Genomic DNA, 21,895 nt, shown 5'->3' with positions numbered 1-21,895 from the left:
GAGGCACACATCTTGTCACGCTTCACTTTACTGTACTTTGCAGATATTGTGTTTTTTTACAAATTGAAGGTTTGTGGTCACCCTGTGTTGAGCAAGTCTATTGGTACCATTTTTTCCAACAGCATTTTTCACTTCCTGTCTCTATGTCACATTTTGGTAATTCTTTCAATATTTCAAACTTTTTCATTAGAGTATTTTTTCTGACAATCTATGATCAGGGATTTTTGAGGTTAACTATTCTAATTGTCTTGAGGTGCCACAAACCCTGCCTATATGATACAGGGAAATTAATGGATAAATGTGTGTGTTCTGACTGCCTACTTGACCACTGGTCCCAAATCACTCTCTCTCCTTGGGCCTCCTTATCCTCTGAGACACAGTATTGAAATTAGGCTGAGTAATAACCCTACAATGGCCTGTAAGTGTTCAAGTTAAAGGAAGAGTTGCACATCTCTCACTTTAAATCAAAAGTGAGAAATAAACTCACTGAGGAAGGCAAGTCAAAAGCTCAGCCAGCCAGAAAGCTAGGCCTCTTGTGCCAAATACTTGGCCAGGCTGTGAGTGCAAAGGAAAAGGTCTCAAAGCAAATCAAAAGTACTACTCCAAAGAACACATGAATGGGAAGAAAGTGAAACAACTTTATTGCCAATATAGAGCAAGTTTTAATGGTCTAGATAGAAGATCAAACTGGCCTTAGCATTCCCTTAAGCCAAAGTCTAATCTGGAGCAAGGCCCTAACTCTTTCCAATTCTGAAAAGGTTGAGAGAGGTGGGCAAGCTACAGAAGAAAAATCTGAGGCTAGCAGGAAGGAAAACACCGTCTCCATGACCTATATGTGTGAGGTGAAACGGCAAATGCTGACAAAGAACTTAAACCAAGTTTATCCAGCAGATGTAGCTGAGATAGTGAATGAAGATGGCTACACAAAACAACAGGTTTCCCAATGTAGACAGAATTACCTTCTATTGGAAGATGATGCCATCTAGGACTTTCATAGCCAGAGAGGAAAGTCAATGCCTGGCTTCAAACCTTCAAAGGACAGGCTAATACAGCTGGTGACTCTAAGTTGAAGCCAGTGCTGATTTGCCATTCCAAAAATCCTAGGGCCCTTAAATATTATGCTAAATCCACTCTTCCTGTGCTCTATAAATGGAACAGCAAATCTTGGATGATAGCACATCTGTTTACAACGTGGCTTATTCAATACTTTAAGCCCACTTTTGAGACCTACTTATTCAGAAAAAGATTCCTTTCAAAATATTACTACTCATCAACAATGCACCTGCTTGCCTCCGAGCTCTGATGGAAATGTACAAAGCTATTAATGTTGTTTTCATGCCTGGTAACACAATATCCATTAGACAGCTCATGGATCAGGGAGTCGTTTTGACTTTCAAGACTTATTGTTTAAGAAATGCATTTTTTTAAAGCTATAGCTGCTATAGGCAGTGATTCCTTTGTGGATATGGATAAAGTAAGTTGAAAAAATTCTGTAAAGGATGACCATTCGAGATGCCATTAACATTTGTGGTTCTTTTGATAGGAAGTGGTCAAACTATCACATTAAGAGGAGTTTGAAAAAAAGTGAATCTAACCCTCCTGGATAACTTTCACAGGTTCAAGACTTCAGTGGAAGAAATAACGGCAGATATGGTGGAAATAGCAAGAGAGTTAGAATTAGAAGTGGAGCCTGAATGGTACTGAATGGTTGCCATCCCATGATCAATCTTGAATGGATTAGGAGTTGCTTCTTCTGGATGAGCAAAGAAAGTGGTTTCTTGAGATGGATTCTACTCCTGGTGAGGATGCGGTGAAGATTATTGACATGACAATAAAAGATTTAAAACATTACATAAATGTAGTGGATAAAGCAGTGACAGTGTTTGAGAGGATGGATTCTAATTCTGAAAGAAGTTCTGTGGGTAAAATGCTATCACACAACATCACATGGTACAGAGACACATACGTGAAAAGAAGGGTCAAGCAATGCAGCAAACCTCTCTGTTGCCTTATTTTGTGAAACTGCCACAGCCTCAACTTTCCCAACCACCACCCTGACAAGTCAGCAGGCATTGACATTGAACCAGGACCCTTCACCAGCCAAAGTGTTTAAGCTCTCTGAAAGCTCAGATGATGGTTAGCATTTCTTACAGTAAAGTATTTTTTTTAATTAAAGGATGTATGTTATTTTTAGATATAACACTATTGCACACTTAGGCATTCACTGTACTGCAGTCTCTTAACTTTAGTATGCAGTGGCAAACCACAAAAATTTGGCTTGCTTTATTGTGATATTTGCTTTTTTACAGTATTCATCTTCTTGTAGCAGTCTAGAATCAGAGCCACAGTGTCCCCAAGACAGGCCTGTCGTGGTGACAGAGGCAGTATGGCTTGCAACACCTACAAGATTTACTATCTGGCTCTCTACAAAAGTTTGCCAACCCTTCTACTACATGCTCCAGGCTATAAATGGACATTTCTGGAAACCCATCTCATAAAAATACCAAAACAGATCCCAGCCACAGACTACGGGGAAAAAAAATTAAATGTATTTTTATAAAATTAATATGTCAAAATTAGATAGGATATCAACACTACAGCTTAAGAGATCCCTTTTTGGTAGCACATCTCTGAATGAGTCTAAAGGGTCTAGGCCTTATCAAAGCAGAGCTGTTAAATATAAACAAGGCTTTCTCTGCTAAAACTGTGTGGCAAGCGGAACTTTTCCTCATTGCTCCAAGAATTTTCAAGCTGTGTTAAAATTAACATTTTCTCCTAAAAAAAATATTGTAGGACTTTATGCCCATTAATTACCTCATAAAGTTTTGAGGTGCTAAATTCCAGTGAGAGATGGACTCCTCATTGTCCTCATAACTATCCCTTGGTTGAAATGAGCAGCAGACTGAGTATTACAGATTCACTCAGTGACGGCGTCAATGTTACAGTCATCTTATGGACATTATTATGGTGTTGGTTATTTTTGGGGTCTTATCGGAATTATAATGGCCTTAGGCACACAGAAGAAGAGTCAAATGATAGGACGAAGAAAGGGTTACCCATTCAGAGAATGGGTTTGCTCTTGTCTGCAACTCTAGTTTTTCAAGGATCCCCATGACCTAAATTCTTCTTGTCAGAGCCAGGCTTTCACCACTCCCTTATACATCCGATTAATTTTTTATTGTAATAGCTGTACATCAAAAATGCTGTATCATGAAATGAATGTTACAGAAAATTCTATTTGTCCTAAAGGAGAATTCAGACATTGCCCAACCCTTTTTTTTTTTTTTTTTTTTTTTTTTGCCATCGCCTACACTTTTTCAGTCTGCCCTACATTTGGGTCTCAGGAGAGTGAGAGCTCTACGTGGGTCCTGCCTACACACTCCTACACTGCTGCTCTGGCTTCTCACTGACAGATCTGGGTTGGCATTTTTCTGTTCTGGCTGTACTACCTTATGGTATTGTTTGGATAAGGGAAAGAAACATCACTTTCATTTTACACATTCAGCACCTCTGATCTCGAGCAGGGGCTCAAGTGTTGAGACCTGTTCTTACGGATTTGCAGAGCCTCCAAATCTGTTACAGGGAATCTCATTCCCACGAGGCAGCCTATCTGCCTTCTCAGTTTCACAGCATCCAAGAGAGGGACAGTCCACACATGGGGCAAATTACCTTATAAGCGGTGACTAAGAAATCTTAGAATAGAGCCTTAGGAAAATCGGTAGAAGTTTAATCTTTAAAAAGTAAATATATGGGGCACCTGGGTGACTCAGTGGCTGAGCATCTGCCTCTGGCTCAGGTCCTGATCCAGGGGTCCTGGGATCTAGTCCCACATCGCATTCCCTGCAGGGGACCTGCTTCTCCCTCTGCCTATGTCTCTGCCCCTCCCTCTGTGTCTCTCATGAATTAAAATCTTTTTAAAAACCTTAAATATATGAATGATCTTTTAGTCAAAGCCTAAACAATAATATAGTAGTAGGGAGAGCGGCAGGAATCATAAGGGTAACAATAATAATGACCCCAGGTAAAATTGTAAAGTCTTATGCTGGGTCAAGCATTATATCAAATTATATTGATAAAGGGACAGGGAACTACAGTCCATGGGCTGGCCACTCCTTTCTGTAAATAAAGTTTTATTTGAGCACAGCCACACCCATTTGCTTCTGTACTATATATACATGCTTTTCTTCTACAGTGGCAGAGATATAGTAGCTACAACATGAACCATATGGTCCACAAAGCCTAAAATATTTACTATCTGACTCTTTACAGAAAAGCTTGCTGAACCCTGATATAGATTTTTGTTCAATTGATTCTTGTGAAAACCCTATGACCTGGATACTGTTAATATTCTCATATAAATGCAGAAATTGAAATTCAAAGTTTAGTGAACATTCTCATGGTTGCCAAGTTGGTGGCAGAGCCTAGGATTTGATGTGCCCAGTGCCATCATCTTATAAGGCATTACAAACTTTTGGAGTGAGTGACCTTAGGCAACTCATTCTACCTCCCAGATCCTCTGCTCCCTTCTGGACAAAGGAAGGTTTTGGGTTACATGGCACCATCGTGTTTGCCCTCTGTAACCTTGTGCATGTCCAGCCTGCTTTGTCATTTCACATAGCAAAGATAAAGTCAGAGTTTGCTAGAATCATGATATCCATTTATGTCAAAAGAGATTTTCCAAATGCTACTCAGGAAAGGGATTTCACAGTAGTAACTAGAGGAGTAAAATGAAATCATCACTGTTATACCAAGAAATGATGCCAGAGGCCTATTCTCTGTCATTACATCACATGAACGCCTTGTTCTCCATAGCACCATGAATGCACCTAGTAGTTCCAGGATAACAGTTCCCACCAACATCTATAAAATACAAAAATCAGCCTTGGGAATCATCAGGTAGGCTACAAGAGAACCTGCTGATGGACACAGCAGCCTTCTGTGTGAGCAGAAATCTAAGTACTCCCTTTACTTCAATCCAGCTGTGCTCATGGAGCACCACATCTGCAACACTGTGGCCCATTCACTCAGAGATCCATTCCCACCCTCCCTGGCTCTGGTCCACATCACAGAGGTGCTGCCATTGCAGGTATGCGTCCTGGGCCCAACATCATTGCTGTTGGCTGGGAGTTCCCGTGGAGGGCACTGAGTGGGAGACAGAAAAAAAAATGCCTTCTGTGTGCTCTCTCTTTCTCTCCACCTTGGGCATCATCTCTGGTAGTGAGTGTTTCCACCCCACGGTTCCAGCTCACTTCCTGCCAGAAAGGCTAATCATAATTCCAGCCTTTTTTCCTGACATCAATCCCTGGGCTCCAGCAACCCTTTCTGCTCCGACTAATCTCTGATGGCTTCAGTGTTCTTTTGTGGCTTCTTGGTAATTATGTCACTTGTATAACTAGGTCTCTGCATGAAGTCCCCCTTGTTTTAAACACTTGGAAATTCATATGTTTCTCCAGATTTCCTCTAACACATATGTAACACTTGGTCAGATTCAAACCGCCCAGGATTTTGTCACAAGCAAAAGACAAGGCCTCTAAGTAGTCATGTTTTTTGCTGTCCGAATTCAACCCAATCTTCAGGATGAGCCCCATTTCTCTCAGCAGCTGAAATAGCTGACCATTGTATATTTGTCTACACCTCTGAATGTAATCGAGTTTCCCAATGAAGACCCATTAATTGTCTTAACTGGCAGCGTATAAAAAAAGTATAGCACATAATATTCACTGCCTAGGAATTTATAAGTCTCTCTAGGTAGATATGATATATTAATATTAAAACAATTAAGGGATGCAGGGAGATGTATAATTTAAGTACCCTCGTGTAAAAGACATTAATGACTATTATTGCAGTCTGAAAGGAAAGACACCATTGCAGTTGGGAATATTCAGGAAAGCTTTTAGATCATGAACCTGGTATGGGCAGGGAACAGAAGAAAGGACATTCCAGCTGGAGGAATACAATATACAAAAAACACAGTTCAGTCTAAGTCAAAGCTAATAATTACTCATTTGCATGTGAATAGGGAATATGCTGAGGCAGGATATAATAATTAGATATTTAATGATTTAATGATGAGCCCTCTAGCCTTACAAAGAGCATTAAGAAAAGAGTATTAGCTTTGGAGTCACAAATTTCTATGTGTGGTCCTGACTTTGCCTTTATTGTTGGTATGACCATGCATCCTTTTCTTAAACTGTCTGTATTTCAGTTTCCTCAACTGCAAAATAGAGATGCAAATTCTTTACAAGGTCGATATGGACATGAAATAAAAAAGCATGCATACAATCCTCAGCAGGGAGTGTGACAGACCATGGGCACTCAATTCATAATGGTGGGGGTTGGCATCGTTAGTCATTTTTCCATTTCAGTCATTCAGTCTACCAGCCAGCCTCTAAAGAGGACTAATAGTCAGCCTATGATTCCCTCAGAATTGTCATGAGGATTACGTAAGAGATGTACTCAGAAGCATTCAGTAAAAAGATGTTCCATTTGGTATTTGTCATTGATATATGTGATCTCAGGGGTGTTATAACATACATGACCTTTGATCTCAAGAAATAGGTTGTTTAACCTAAGAACCTAAGATGGAAAATGGAAAAAGACCAGTATACCTCTGAGTGTGTGTGGTGCTATCAGTTAAGTCCTGCACTGAGGCATCATCATCAGAAGGGGCTGGAGTGAGGCTATCTACCAAATATTGAGGATAAAGTCCACATGAGACTTGGTGAAAAAGTCTTAAGAATTAATACTGATGTCCCGTCGACAGTGTGAACGAGAACTTAGTAGCTCAGGCGTGACTTACTGTGTGGAAGGAAGGCTGGTTGAGATGGCATTTGTTATATGGCTAGGTTTGAGTTTGTATGTAAAAGTCGATGGTAAAAGAAATTGAGGTAGGAGAAGTGAATAAAGTTCTGGGGCTCTGGAGACAATTACTAAAGAATGTAGAAATAGTCTTTATTTTGGGGGTGCTATTTATCAGGCTGACCTTCTCAAAGATTTTCAAGGGGAAATGGCTTTTCATGAGGTCTGTGGCTGTGAATGTTCTGTGGTCAAATTTCCTTCTTGAGAGGCAAAGACAAGGGGCAAAGAAATTAGTTATGAACAAACTTGTGGACAACCTACTCGATCTTTAAGGTAAACCAGAAGATGGAAGCACAATGCGTGTCATTGTTGGGTTAATCCCCCTCAGGACAAAATTAGCTGCAGTTCCATCATTAATTCTGCCAAGAGAGGAAATTGTTTGTGATTTTATCATGTCCTTTCACTATTTAACCATACCTACGTGATCCTTGAGGTTGTAGCTACTTATTTTTTTCCTTATTAGGCCAATTACTATGACTCCAGTGCTGTAGCTAAGGACAAGATGACACTATTTCAACAAATGCATTTATTTTTAGCAACTAATAATAATTGAGTCAATCCTGGCCCATAACCAGAACTGCTAGTCCCTGGAATATCAAGATAAAAACATTTTAGAACTCTGTTCTGTGGAAGATTTATTTAGATCATGTTCTATAACAAGGGTATAAACAGAGTACAACTGCAGGGAGCCTGTATGAAGGTATATGTTGTTTACAATTATAAAGGATAAAAAGGATAAAACAAGATGACTAAAATAACTGGATCAAATTATGTTATTCCAGTGTGGTATAAACAAAGAACACTAGTCAAGAGGTCACATCAATAAGCTCTAGTCCTATTTTGCAGGAACTTCAAGAAGTGGACTATTTTCATTGCATCTTATTTTTCTTTTAATTTATTACAATATAGAATTTGAATACATGGTTGACCTCAGCTCTTTAACTCCCCAGTGCTTTGATTCTAAGAATTACCCCATTAGATGGATCATGTCTGAGTGTGGTTCTACTCCCTGAAATTTATTTCAAAAAGAAATATAAATAATTTATAGAGAATAAATGGTTTGAATCACATATTCATTCATTCACTCAATATATGGGTCACTTAAAAATACTCCATGAACGGGATTCTTGGGTAGCTCAGCAGTTGAGCATCTGCCTTTGGCTCAGGGCATGATCCTGTGGTCCTGGGATGGAATCCCACATTGGCATCCCTGCATGGAGCCTGCTTATCCCTTTGCGTATGTCTATGCCGCGCTGTGTGTCTCTCACGACTAAATAAAATCTTTAAAAAAATACTCCATGAATATTAATTATGTTTGTAACATTATGCCTTCTGTTATTGGATTGGAGTTCCTATTAGGAAAAATCTTCAGTCAAAGACTTGCTGAGTGTTCCTGAATTTTATTATTGCCACCATGGTAAAGATGAAGATGTAAACTGTACCAACCCATTTATTACAAATGGGAAAGGCACACAATGATAGTGTTTCTCACAATGTAGACCAAGAGATGAGGATCATAACCTTGTCTTTTGCAGTCAAATAACTCTTATCCCATCCCCAGGAAATATCCCATTACATATTAAACTCCTTTAAATTGGGAACTACTTTGAGACTGCAACTCCAAAGTTCTGTATACATGGGGCTGTTTAAAACTCAGTGACCAAATCAATGAGTGACAGAATGAGCAAATGACAGAAGAATGGTTAGAAAGATGTTTACCCAGAGAGAGAATGTTGCAGGAGATCATTCTGCCTCACAAATTCTTGGAAAAAGATACCTAGAGATATCAATTTGTCTATTCTCAATAAGCCATTGCTCATTAATTGATTAAAACAGAAGAAAAGTAGATGTGGCTAAAATACTGACTAAATGCACATGTTTAAAAAGAAAATGTTGAAAAAGACAGTTGAAATAAGATAGAAATGAGTTTCATTATGTATTAATAATTGTTGATGCTGATTGACAGGTATGTGAAGTTCAATACGCCATTCTTTCTTCTTCTGCATATGTTGAAAATTATCATAATGAAGAATTAAAAATAAATAGATATGCTGAGCAGATATTATTTATGGTAGCTGTCATGCTTCAGTCTGGTGATCACAGTCCATGTAGCACAGGAATCATAAAATGGGAAATTCAGTGCTACTGATATTCAAATAAAACATTACCTTGCCTCTAGGCACTGTTATATCACATATTGGTACCACTTTAATTGAAATGATATGGGCAGCTAGAAAGGTGAAATGATGTCCCATAATGGTTTATATGGAGTCCAGCAGCCAAAGCAGAATTTCCAACCAAAATTACGACATAATTATTGAGAGCTAATTAGAAAGGAGGGAAGATAAAGGAAAGGGACGGATTTAGAGTCGCAGCATGGACTTTGGGTAAAAGACTTCTCTTTTTAGGCCAATTTTTGATATTTTAAAGGGAGAATGAGTGGCCTTGGTAGCTACTGATAATCAGTATTAAAAGGGAGGGGAGCTCAGCTTGACACAAACTATCATGGAGTCCATGATATATTGACCTACCTACTCTACATTTCCTGTGCTCACAATTTTCCCAATTGATTTGAATGGTAGCTATCTTTCCTATAACACACTTACCATGTAAAAGCTCCAGTAATCAAGAATGTTTATTTAAAACTCCAGAGTCTAATCCTCCCAAACTTCATTTGAAATACCACAATTTTGGGCAGGCTGAGTGGCTCAGCAGTTTAGTGCCACCTCCAGCCCAGGGCCTGATCCTGGAGACCCGGGATCTAGTCCCATGTCAGGCTCCCTGCATGGAGCCCTCCCTCCCTGTCTCTGTCTCTCATGAATAAATAAATAAAATCTTAAAAAAAGGAAATACCACAATTTTGATCAATATAAAAATTTACTGTTGAGCTTTTTACTGGATTTCAGTCCATTCTATTGACTATTGAGTCTATTCTATTGACTATTGACTATTGAGCTTTTTACTGGATTTCAGTCCATTCTATTAGGCAAATGGCCCCAGCTCCATTCTAAGAGTGACTCAACAGGAGAGACTCTCAAAGGATGCTCAGAAAAAGAAAAGTACTCTATCATTACTTCCTGGGGCTCATAGACACACTTAGGCTGCATCCCTCCCACAGTCACCATTGTATGGCTTTCAAAGATTTACCACCTTATTGAAATGGCTTGTCCTTTTCTGAGCCATTTTTCCCTTAAAAGTTGCCCATGATCTCCATTTGAAACTATTATTCACATGGATATGATAAATATCCAGAGACACATCTGATTTACACCAAGCACTGCATTTATCCCATCATCCATGACAGCCCATAAAGATAAACATGCTAGGGTTACAGTACTGTAGAAAATCTTTTCTAGGGATGCCTGGGTGGCGCAATGGTTGAGTGTCTGCCTTTGGCTCAGGCCATGATCCTGGGATCTGGGATCGAGTCCCACGTTGGGCTCCTTGCATGGAGCTTGCTTCTCCCTCTTCCTATGCCTCTGCCTCTCTCTTTCTCTGTGTCTCTCATGAATAAATAAATCTTTAAAAAAAATCTTTTCTAATGTCAAATAGATGACTCTGAAAATGGTTTGATAATCCATGTTCTAAGAAACAAATGTGCTAAGAATAACAGATGATTAAAGGTGTGAGAGTTTGTGTTTATGTGTGGGAGAAGGTTACATCACATCTTATATAACGTAGTTTATAACAATACGTTCTGCATTAGCAAGATTAATTTTCTGAAGTCACCGTGTAGTTTACTCAAGATAGATGATAGCCAACAGGATAGGACTCTAAATTTCAGCTATATGTTCCACGGGATCCATGGTCTGATGGTTGAGGATAGTCTTTTCAATCTGCCTTCCCCTTCAAATTGATTCTTCAGTGAGGGATAATAGAATTTTTTTTTTTTACAGAAATGCATTTGGAAAGAAAAACATGTTGTACCCTTGATTATGTAGAATTTCATATTACAGTTTCTTAAGGAACAACTTGGCGTCCTAGTGCCCACTCTGAAATGTCTTTGTATTTAGTTTCTCCTCAACTCCCATCTGTCTAGCTCACTGCTGCCATAACAATTACCTGAACTGTGACAGCTCCCAGCTCTTTACTGTGTAACCTCACATTATGTCTCGCTTTCTGTCCCATGGATCCTCACAGTGAGGGCTCAGCCTTAGGTCCAGCTCCATCCTGACTCTAGGACTAAATTAAATCGAAGTAAAGAAGATTTTTATAAACACTCAAGAAGATTAAAAATAGCATTCAGCAAGATAAGGTTATTGGTTATATTTGGGAAGTGAAGACAAAGATGAAGTGAGTTGTGGTCTCAGGTTTCTCAATGAAAAAGGCTGTGTCTTTGTCGGCTATATGGAGTTTTGGATGCATGCAAAACACATGTAGATAGTTGAATATATGTAACTATACATTGAGGAGAGAGGACTGAATTGATAAGAAAATATATACCATTAGCAAATAGGTGAAATATGAAACCCAGGAGTGAATGCTCTAAGCCAAGGATAATATGTTGAGTGAAAAGTGAAGAAGGTCAAAGAAGGAGTATGGGAAAACACAGTACTAAAGCATGGAAAGACAAGAAGACTCCCAAGGAGTCAGAAATGAAAAACCCCAGTATTTTGAGATACAATTTCACATTTATCTCACACTTTACAAATCACAAAATGAACTCTTGATCTCTCCCTTAGGCTTACAAATTCCATTTGATTGCTCAAAAAAAAAAAAAAAAAAAAAAAAGCTTATTCTGCTTCCAGTCACTCTCTATATATGATCCATGAGGGACTCCTGCTACTTCTAATTCCAGAAATGCATATCAAAGTCTTTAGCCTCTCTGCACCTCTTCAATCCAATTCACTAGTATCTCTTCCTGCAATATTCTCTTAGCAGTTCTTACCACTGGCCTTGGCCTATTATCCAGATCATGCAACTGCCTTGCCATGGATGAGAACTTTCAATATTCTGTTACATTTAAAATTTAACTTGGCCCCTTTTCAAAAATTGTAAGAGGTGTTGCAGGGTCTCCCTCCTTGCCTTTGTTCCTCAACCTCATCTTATACTACGGTTTCCCCCTCTCATTGTGCCACACTGTCTTAGGGTTCTCCAGAGAAACAGCAAATAGGATAGGCAGATTAGGGATGCCTAGGTGGCTCAGTGATTTAGCACATGCCTTTGGCTCAGGGCATGATCCCATGGTCCCAGGATGGAGTCCCGCATTGGGCTCCTTGAGTGGAGCCTACTTCTCCCTCTGCCTGTGTCTCTGCCTCTCTCACTCTCTGTCTCTCATGAATAAATAAAAATCTTTAAAAAAAAGGATAACCAGATTAGATGGAGATAGACAGACAGATATGAGGTGATTTATTTTCAGTAATTCGGGTCACATGGTACAGAGACTAAGGAGTCTTATAATCCGCTGTCTGTAAACTGGAGGATCAGGAGAGCCTGCTGTATAATTCAGTGTCAATCTGAAGGCCTGAGAACCAGAGAGCCAATTGTCTGGGTTCCTGAGCCCAAAGGCTTGAGAACCAGCAGCATCAATGTCTGTGGCCAGAAGATGGATGTCCCAGTTAAAATAAAATGTAAATTCACCTTTGCTCCACCTTTTTCTTCCATTCAAGCCCTCAAGAGCTGGAATGATGCCCACTCACATTAGTGAGGATGGCTCTTCTTTCCTCGGTTTACCAATTTGAATGCTCATCTTTTTTGCCTACTCCCTCACAGACACACCTAGAAATAATGTCTCAATGGCTGTTTGGGCATCCCTTCGCCCAGTCATGTTGACATGTAATGTTAGCCCTCCTAGCCACTACTTCACCTGCATACCAAGCAAACTTGGCTAATTCTTTTCAGCCTCTGTGCCTTCATGAGTCCTATTACCTCAGTGCTTCCTTTAAGCCACTTCCTCTAAATTTAATTCTTACATGTATGTCCCATGAGGTCATTAGCTACGTTATTAGGTAGCGTATCTACAGAAACCAGCACATGCATGAGATTAATTTACAAGAATTAAAAATTATGGACCTTCCTAGTTGCCACATATCCATTTACCAAAATATACTCATGTTGCTTCCTTTAAACTTTGTCTGGTCTGACTATGAAGTTACATTTCTGCCCCATACAGTTAGTTAATCAAGACGTCAACTTATAAAATTAAGTCATACATAGTCTAGCATTTAAATTACATAGTCTGCTTTCAGAACCCCAATTCTCCTTTCTGTCTTTTCCCCTACTATTATTACCCATTATAAGCTATGAAGTACATCTAGGCTGTCCCACTCCTTTATCATCAAACAGGTCTGGTTTCTGAAAACCAAGTTACCCTGCAGAGATAACTTTTATCTGAAGTGTGCATCCCTATCTTCTGAATTGATTTGTTCATGGAGATACAACTTAAGTCTCCTCCAGGAAATTTCCAGACTAACCAATGTTCAGTGATCACATCATTCTCTTAACTCATATGACCCATGTCCTGCTAGGTCTTTTTAGTAATGTTTCACATGCTATTTTGGATTTTAATTATTTCGTCTTATAATGCTATTAGTCATGTCTGCATTGTTTCTCCACAGCTGCCTTGTCACAATTTGAGGATAATTTATCCTGTTCAACTTTGCCTCCTGTAAAATATCTTACACATTGTAGCATTTCAAAAAGTATCTGCTGTTTATTTAATTGATTCCATAATTCACAGGAAAACATTTCGGTAGCAATAACTGGGACATATGTTAAGTATAAATAGAGAAGTTTGGAACTTACGCTTGTAATAAATGGCGATATTTGGGAATATTTGGTTGGTTAAAAAATTCTAATGTAATCCAGAAATTACCTTTCTTGGAACTTAATTCCTTGCATGTGTATGTTTTCTGTTTTGCTTTAGAAAAAAAACGAACTACTAGTACTATCACAATTAATGAACAGTAAGCAGACTTAGAAGAGCTAAGTAAACACTTGTCCGCTGGAACCAATGTAATGTCCTGAGAGATTCCTAAGAGTGCTGTCCCACTTCTGCTCAGTAAGTGCCCTTTTATACTTTGTTGTCTGGTGACTGGTTTACTGGGCATTCCACACTAAATTTAATGAATCAACAGAGCAGGTATAAACAAGAGAGGGATTAGTGAGCTTTGAATTACAGAGCAATCATAAATTTATTGTGCCCCCCAAAATCTGATCCAATCCCTTTAAGTATTTGAATTGCAACTGTATCTATAGATAATTTAAAAACCTAACACATAAGGTAATATTTTAATATTCTTTTTTTCTAAACAAATTCTTGGTAGGAAATGGATCCCAAAGCCTGAATTTGCAGAATTGTTGACAGAATCCTACATTATCCAGATGCTCCATAATGCCAGGGATACTAATAGATGAAGTAATTATAGAATAACTCCCAACAGATTCACAAGATTAAGATGAAGTTTGGAAATCTGAGAATAAAAAAATATACTTCTGATTCAAGATGGTGCAGTAATCATATGCATGTCTTCTATTCTCATACTAAATTGTCTAAAATGATAGAAGATTCATTAAAATATATATACTCCCATACAAAACAATGTTTATAATTGAGCAGCAAACCAGAAACTTTGTGGAGCCCCTAAAAATACAAAGCAGATGAGATAGGGTGAAGAATGAGGTCATATCTTAAAATGTATGAAGAAATGACATCAAGGTGCTCTATGCCTGAGAGTAGTGAATGCTAGAAGCAGACAAGGCCCAGAGTTCATATAACATAATTTCATTAAGAAAAAAAATACACTACTGAAATTTCAGTAAATATGTTTAACTTATTTTATCTTCCTGCCTCTTCTTAAAGCAACAATAATAAGATTAATTCTTCTCAATTGAAAAAGAGGATGTGTGAACTTGGCAGTATTCTGGAGCAGCCATACCAGAAAAGAATAGGTGTCTGAGTATCTCACTTATCTATAAATCTCATTCTCCAAAACAATTCCCAGGACAAGCTACAGAAAAACTTCATTCCTCTTCCCCCAAGTAAGTTGCTTATCTACAACAGATAATAGGAAATACCCATTACAGATTAGTACATGGTCATAAATAAGCACATATGAATAAATGCCAACATTGTGACAGAGAAAACAAATTCAAAGTTTAATTGGTAATAAAATGGGTGTAATTAATATGTTCAGAAGGTCGAAAAAACAGCACTTGCAGGAAACGAACATAGGCTTTAGTTTAAGAGGAGATTTTGGATAGAAAAATGGAAATTTTAAACTAAAGATATCACTAAGTGCACTAGACATCATACTATGCAAAACAAAAAATCAAATTCTTTAGCTAGAAGAGCATATCGAGAAGTTATCTTAGCATGAAACACACAAGGGCAAAGAGATGGAAGATATAAAAGAAACATTAAGAGAAATGGAGGATAAATCTGGATTTTCTGCCATCTGTTAAGTAGAAGTTGTTAAAAGGGGGAAATTGAAAGAAAAAGATCTCATATTCAAACAAAGAGTAGTAAATTTTCCCGGACCTGAGGGAAGGCAGGAATCCTACGATATTAAAGCATTACAAGTGTTAAATGAATAAAAACAACACAACTAGAAACAGTACAGTAATATTTCAGAACACCCAGATAAAAGAAAAAGTAATTTTAGTACTTTTAACAATAATAAATATTACCTAGAAGGAAGAGATGTAGAACAATGTTTGTCTTTTTAGTAGCTAGACAAGTTTCAAGAAGCCAATAAATCCAAACTGCCAAGGACTGAGAGAAAGTTTTATTTCTTTATTTCTTCCCTTCCCCCCTCTTTTTCTGGTCTTCTCCTTCTATATTTTGTAGTCCTTTGTTTTCTATTTTTAACATCTGACGCCTCAGTTGGCTAACACTTCCAAGGAGTTAGAACTGGCAACGTACTGGCAAAGACAAATTAATGAATATAATCATAAAATGAAAAGCTCAGAAAGATAAACAGTGAGGGGAAAATAAAACTCAAACAAACAAACAACCCTCCCCCCAATATAAAAAAATATAAAAGACAAATAGATTTACTACTCCTGGGCTATGAGTTTGATAAGGGGAACTTAAAAGTGACCTTTAGAAGCACTTAAATCTTTCTGTATTTTGATTATGACACCCATTTATAGAAAAACCATTAACAAGAATAAATTGAAGGAAATATAACATGTTTATGCTTGAACTTTACTTCTAGCAAAGGTGGAGTAATAGGGATTGGATTTATTCTCTCTCTTCAAAGGACTAAAAAACCAGATAAAACATATGAACCAATGGTTTCTAAAACATTGGACATCAAGCAACTCTGAACATAAGTGCCTAAAAGAGAAGAAATAAATGAGAGCCCTACAGTTCCACTTACTGCCTTGTGACAATGTCCAAGACACAACAGGAAGAAGGTGAGCCAGTGGCACCTGGTGGACTCCCCCATTGAAGTGAAGAAGCTGAAGAGTCCAGGGAAATTAAGGTAGCTCAAATGTGTAGATCAGAGTAGCAGGAGAAATCTGCATGGTGAAAGATTGGCAAACTACAGCCTGAGTGCCAAATCCAGCCCACAGACTGTTTTCAAATATATTTTTTAATTTAAATATTTTTTTTATTTTTTATTTTTAAATTTTTTTTATTTATTTATGATAGTCATACAGAGAGAGAGAGAGAGAGAGAGAGAGGCAGAGACATAGGCAGAGAGAGAAGCAGGCTCCATGCACCGGGAGCCCGATGTGGGATTCAATCCTGGGTCTCCAGGATCGCGCCCTGGGCCAAAGGCGGGCGCCAAATCGCTGTGCCACCCAGGGATCCCCACAGGCTGTTTTCATATAGCTCATGTACTAAGAATGGTCTTCATATCTCTTTATATTAAAGAATATAAAGAAAAAGTAAAATATGTGACAGAGTGTATATGTTGCTTACAAAGCCTAAGACATTTCTATCTGACCCTTTGCTAATCCCTGATGTTAAGAGAATACACGAGATTGCAGAGGCTTTTCCTTAAGTGATCTTCAGAGTACTCATGAGGACTTGTGTGTGAGAAACTTATCTGGAGCCAGGGAAAGGATTACCCAAAAGTATTTGAGGGGAGGACTGAAAGCTTACACAAGACCAGGTATGGTGCTGGGTCTCTGAAGCCAGATTGGAAAACTATCATCTGCCTGGTATTGGGTAAAGGATACTAAAGGGTTTTGCCTCAGTAGTGGGGAATAATTATCCCCAGACTTAATACTGTGCAGGTACTAACAACTCTTAAAAGGGATACCTGAAATGATCAAATTGATTCCAACTAACTTGACTTCATCTTAGAACTATAGAATATTAATATGAATACAAAAATATCTATCTTCCCCCAAATCTAAAATTTTTAGTTTCTGGTGTTATATTGAAAATTGTCAAAGTGAAAAGAAGCAGCAAAATACAATGAGGAGAAAAATCTGTCATACTGAAAGCAAATCGGAACTCACAATTGTTACAGACTTAGTAGACAAAGAAATTTAAAGATTTTGTTTTAATTGTATTCTCAAAAAAGCTGGAGGAAATGATAGACATTTTATAAAGACATGAACTTCTAAATGACCATCACATTAAACTTCTAGAGATGGAAAATAAAAGGTCATAGATGCAAAATACACTGAATGAGATTAATAATTGATCAGACACTAGAAAAGATAGTATATTGGGCAGAAGGCATGAACAGACATTTCTTCAGAGAAGACATACAAATGGGCAACAGCACATAAAAAAAATGTTCCATATCACTTGACCAGAGAAATACAGATCAAAACCACAATGAGATACCACTTTACCCCAGTCAGAATGGCTAAAATTAATAAGACAAGAAACAACCAATGTTGGCGAGGATGCAGAGAAAGGGGAACCCTCTTATACTGTTGGAGGGAATGCAAACTGGTACAGCCACTCTGGAAAACAGAGGTTCTTCAAGAAGCTGAAAATAGAGCTACCCTAATGACCCAGCAACTGCACTATTTACCCCAAAGATACAAATGTAGTGATTCGAAGGGGCATCTGCACCCCAGTGTTCATAGATACAAAGTGCACAACAGCAAGATTGTGGAAAGAGCCAAGAGCCATTCATCGACAGATGAATAGATAAATAAGATGTGGTATATATGTATGTACACACAATGGAATATTATTCAGTCATCAGAAAGGATATATACTTACCATTTACCTTGATGTGGATGGAACTGGAGGATATCATGCTTAGCGAAATAAGCCAAACAGAGAAAAACAATGATCAGATGTGGAATAGAAGAAACAGCATTGAGGATTATAGAGTAAGGGAGGGAAAACTGAAGGAGAAATCATCAGGGAGGGAGAAAAACTATGACAGACTCTTAACTCCAGGAAACAAACTGTGGGTTGCTGAGGGAGGGAAGGTGGGGGACGGGGTAATTGGGTGATGGGCATTAAGGAGGGCATGAGATGTGATGAGCACTGGGTGTTATATGCAACTGATGAATTATTGAACACTACACCTGAGACTAATGATGTACTATATGTTGGCTAGTTGAATTTAAATAAAAAAAATTTAAATATGGTAAATGGAACTCTTCAAAATAAAACACAGAGGTAAAAACAGAACAAAATGAACACAGTATTAGAAAGCTATGAGACAAATTAGTCTAGTATATGTATAATTTTTGTAGTCCTTGAAAAAGAACAGAGAAGTGAGGTGCAGAAAATATTTCTAGAAACAACTGATAAAATTTTCCAATTTATGAGAAATAGACACCCACAGATTCAAGAAGTTCATTGAGCATTGATAGTATATTTTTTAAGAGAAGCAATGCAAATGAAGCAACATCTTTACAACACTGAAAAGTTTTTACGACTTTTAAGTGTACACTTAACAGTGTTTTTCAAAATGAAGATGAAATACCATTTTTTAATAAATATGAAAGCTGAAAGAATTCATCACTGACAGATCAAAGAACTGTTAAAAGAAGCCATTAAGGTGAAAGGAAAATGATACCATGAAAAAAATATGGATCTGCTGAAAGAATAAAGAATACTGAAAATGTTAACTGTTTAGCAAAGATAATAGGATTTTTATTTTTATTTAAATCTTTGTAGAATAATAGACTCTTTAAACAAAAGAATAACATATGCAGATATTTAAAGTATAAAATAGCAAAAGGCCCAGAGGAGAGAAAGTAAACTGTTCTAAGGCTCTTATATTATACATGAACTGGTTTGAGGTCATTTGAAGGTAGACTGCATGAACTTAAATAATATACACTAAAACCCCAAAGTCAATAATTTTAAAAAAGGCAATTAAAAGACTCTTAGTAGAAATACAAAGGAAAAATGAAAATTATATAAACAGCAGGGGTGCCTGGCTGGTTCAATTGGAGGAGAATGCAACTCTTGATCCTGGGTTGTGAGTTCAAGACTCATACTGGGTGCAGAGATTACTTAAAAATAAAAATCCTAAAAAAAAAAAATATTATTTACATTATAATTTACATTATATCCTGAATACATACTTCGTATTAGGCACTGTTCTAAGCAATTCATAGCATTAACTCAGATAAATCATCAAGACACTGGACACAAGTATAAAACCAACATTTGCATTCTTTGATAAGAAAAATGTCCAGTATTACTGAATATAGTTCAGTTTTATGAAGGGAAGCCATTGAATTTGTCCATCTTATGGCACAATGAACACAATTTCTCCATTTTATGTTTCTACTGTGTAATTAGTTTAGTCATTCTGGAGTGAAAGACAACAGTCCTGTTCATTGTTTGAAGTGATATCAAATACTGGAAGAAATTCTGCCTGACTTTTGTCTATGAAGAGTTAAGAATTGTAGGGTTTTTTTTAAATTATTATGACCTCCAATGCACACTCAGAAGTTACTATTTTACTTTCTTTTTTAAAAATTTTTTAAATTATTTATTCATGATAGTCACAGAGAGAAGAGAGAGAGGCAGAGACACAGGCAGAGGGAGAAGCAGGCTCCTTGCCGGGAGCCCAACGTGGTACTAGATCCCGGGACTCCAGGATCAGGCCCTGGGCTGAAGGCAGCGCTAAACTGCTGATCCACCCAGGGATCCCACTATTCTGCTTTCTTTTCAATCTTACATATCATTTTTTATTTCATTCTGTTATCAACATTTCATCTGTCTGTCTTCCTTTCTTCTACTTATTTATCCTTTGTTTTAGCCTTCATGCTTTCTGCTTTCTGGTCAGGGCTTCATACAGATTTCCAAATAAGTCTTCTGGTACCTCTAATAGGTTGTTTTCAAAGTTCAGTTTGGTATTCAAAGGTCCTTATGATTTTTCAGGCTGGCCCTTTTTTCTTTTATTCTCTAATATTTTTATTGGACTTATTTGTTTAGTTCTATTTAGTGATCATTGATAGAGATAGATCTATTCAGACCTTGTAATTAGCCCCATGCATTACTATGTGGATATGAGGATGGTAAACGCTCATGTCATCTTTATTCTACTTACAGAGGAAAATTTGGAAATTCTAGACTTAAAGAGGAGTTATGACTAGAGGCAGGGGATAAGAGCACATTTCAAAGCTTCAACTATTTATCTCTATAACCAGATGATACCCAGCCAGAGGCAGACAATGCTGTTGTTTAAAATAGGCTTGTCACAAGCCCCCATTTCATAAACACTCACAGACCTCTGGACTTAGTATAAAGACAGAAGATGACCAAGAAAAGTCTAATAATGTAAACCTTATCACCTTTGTGGGTAAGGGTCCAAGCACATTTTGCTAACTGTAGAGAACTATTTCTGTTTCTTGATATTGGTCCAGACACTGCTATTTTAAAAATCTGTCCTTTGGGAAGTGTATTTATGAATGTTTTTATGTATGGGAACACGCACACATGCAGTCACAGTAAGGTTGGGGATTTATACATTTGTTATTGATGCACATTCATTCTATGCCAAACAGCATATCTGCATTTCTCCCTAGCAGTGAATTTCAAAATACTACGGACTACATAGATTCCCTGAAATATTTCCTAGGTGCTCCTCCTCTTTTCATGGATGTTTATTAGACTAAATACTCATTTTGGAAAATGACTTGTCAGGTATTATCATGTCTATGGGCTTGCATATGTGATCGTGGACAGAGCCAAGCCCCATGGACAAAGTATTAGAAAGTAGTAAAGATTAGCCCCAAGGAATTTTGAAGAAGCATGTGCTCAAGACCTGAGGACAGATACTAACAACTTGGTGTGTCTCTGCAGGGCTGTACTGTCATACTGTGTTTAACCAATTTTATACTTTTGCTTATCACAGAACTTTAAAACTTGTATTTTGATGTTTTATTCACTCTAAGTCCTGTAAGAGAATTTAATAAACCTATCACCATATATGCATGATTTGTTAAAATTTAAGTTAAATAAGATAAGTATGGTTTGTCTAACTTGTTCCCATCCACTGAGGTTTGTGTATGGACACCAGCACTGTGCCAAGTCCAGGTATTTTAGATAGTATCTTATAATAAAATGAAAAGTGCTCTGTAGATGATTTTTGAGGAGTGAGGCACCGGTAATGGGGAGAGCCATTACCTAAGCAAAAAGGACCCATTTTTATAAATATACTAAAATTAGGTATTCATTGACATAAGGTGAAAGAGTTGAAAGAACTGGCAGTTTTGGTTTGACAAGAGCCTCTTGTGCATGCCCTGATTACCTGTCCTGTGGGACGTTAAAGCTAATCCACTGTCTATATTAAAAAGACAAGTTTAAAGATCCTGGAATTGGCCTGAATCATTTTTAATACATAGTGGGGCTCTGCTGGACTAATGTAGGATCTTCTATTTCTAATGAATGGCTTTCTGACAATTTCAATAGACCAAGTTTATTAAACCCACAATCCCCGGAGTCCTCCTTTCAACTTTCTTATCTTAGCTATGACAGATCCTAACTTGAGAGGATGACACATATGAGAATTACAAGGGTTCGTATCAGTCCAGACTTCAACTATCTGCCCATTTTTTTCGGGAAGTAGGATATCCAAATAGTCTTAAGGATAAAGAAAGGCTAATTGGTTATGCCCAGAAGTACCTCCAGCAACTAAAGGAATAACAA

General features: G+C 37.7%; 1 pseudogene; it reads left to right on the top strand.

Annotated features, from left to right (window-relative positions):
• Positions 1 to 411: 411 nt before the first annotated feature.
• LOC121491760 lies at positions 412 to 2,141 on the top strand (annotated as a pseudogene).
• Positions 2,142 to 21,895: the final 19,754 nt, after the last annotated feature.

Source organism: Vulpes lagopus, chromosome 5 (assembly GCF_018345385.1).
Source record: "Vulpes lagopus strain Blue_001 chromosome 5, ASM1834538v1, whole genome shotgun sequence".
Taxonomy (NCBI): domain Eukaryota; kingdom Metazoa; phylum Chordata; class Mammalia; order Carnivora; family Canidae; genus Vulpes; species Vulpes lagopus.
The sequence above is the reverse complement of the archived record's forward strand: the minus strand, read 5'-3'. Positions and strand labels throughout refer to the sequence as shown.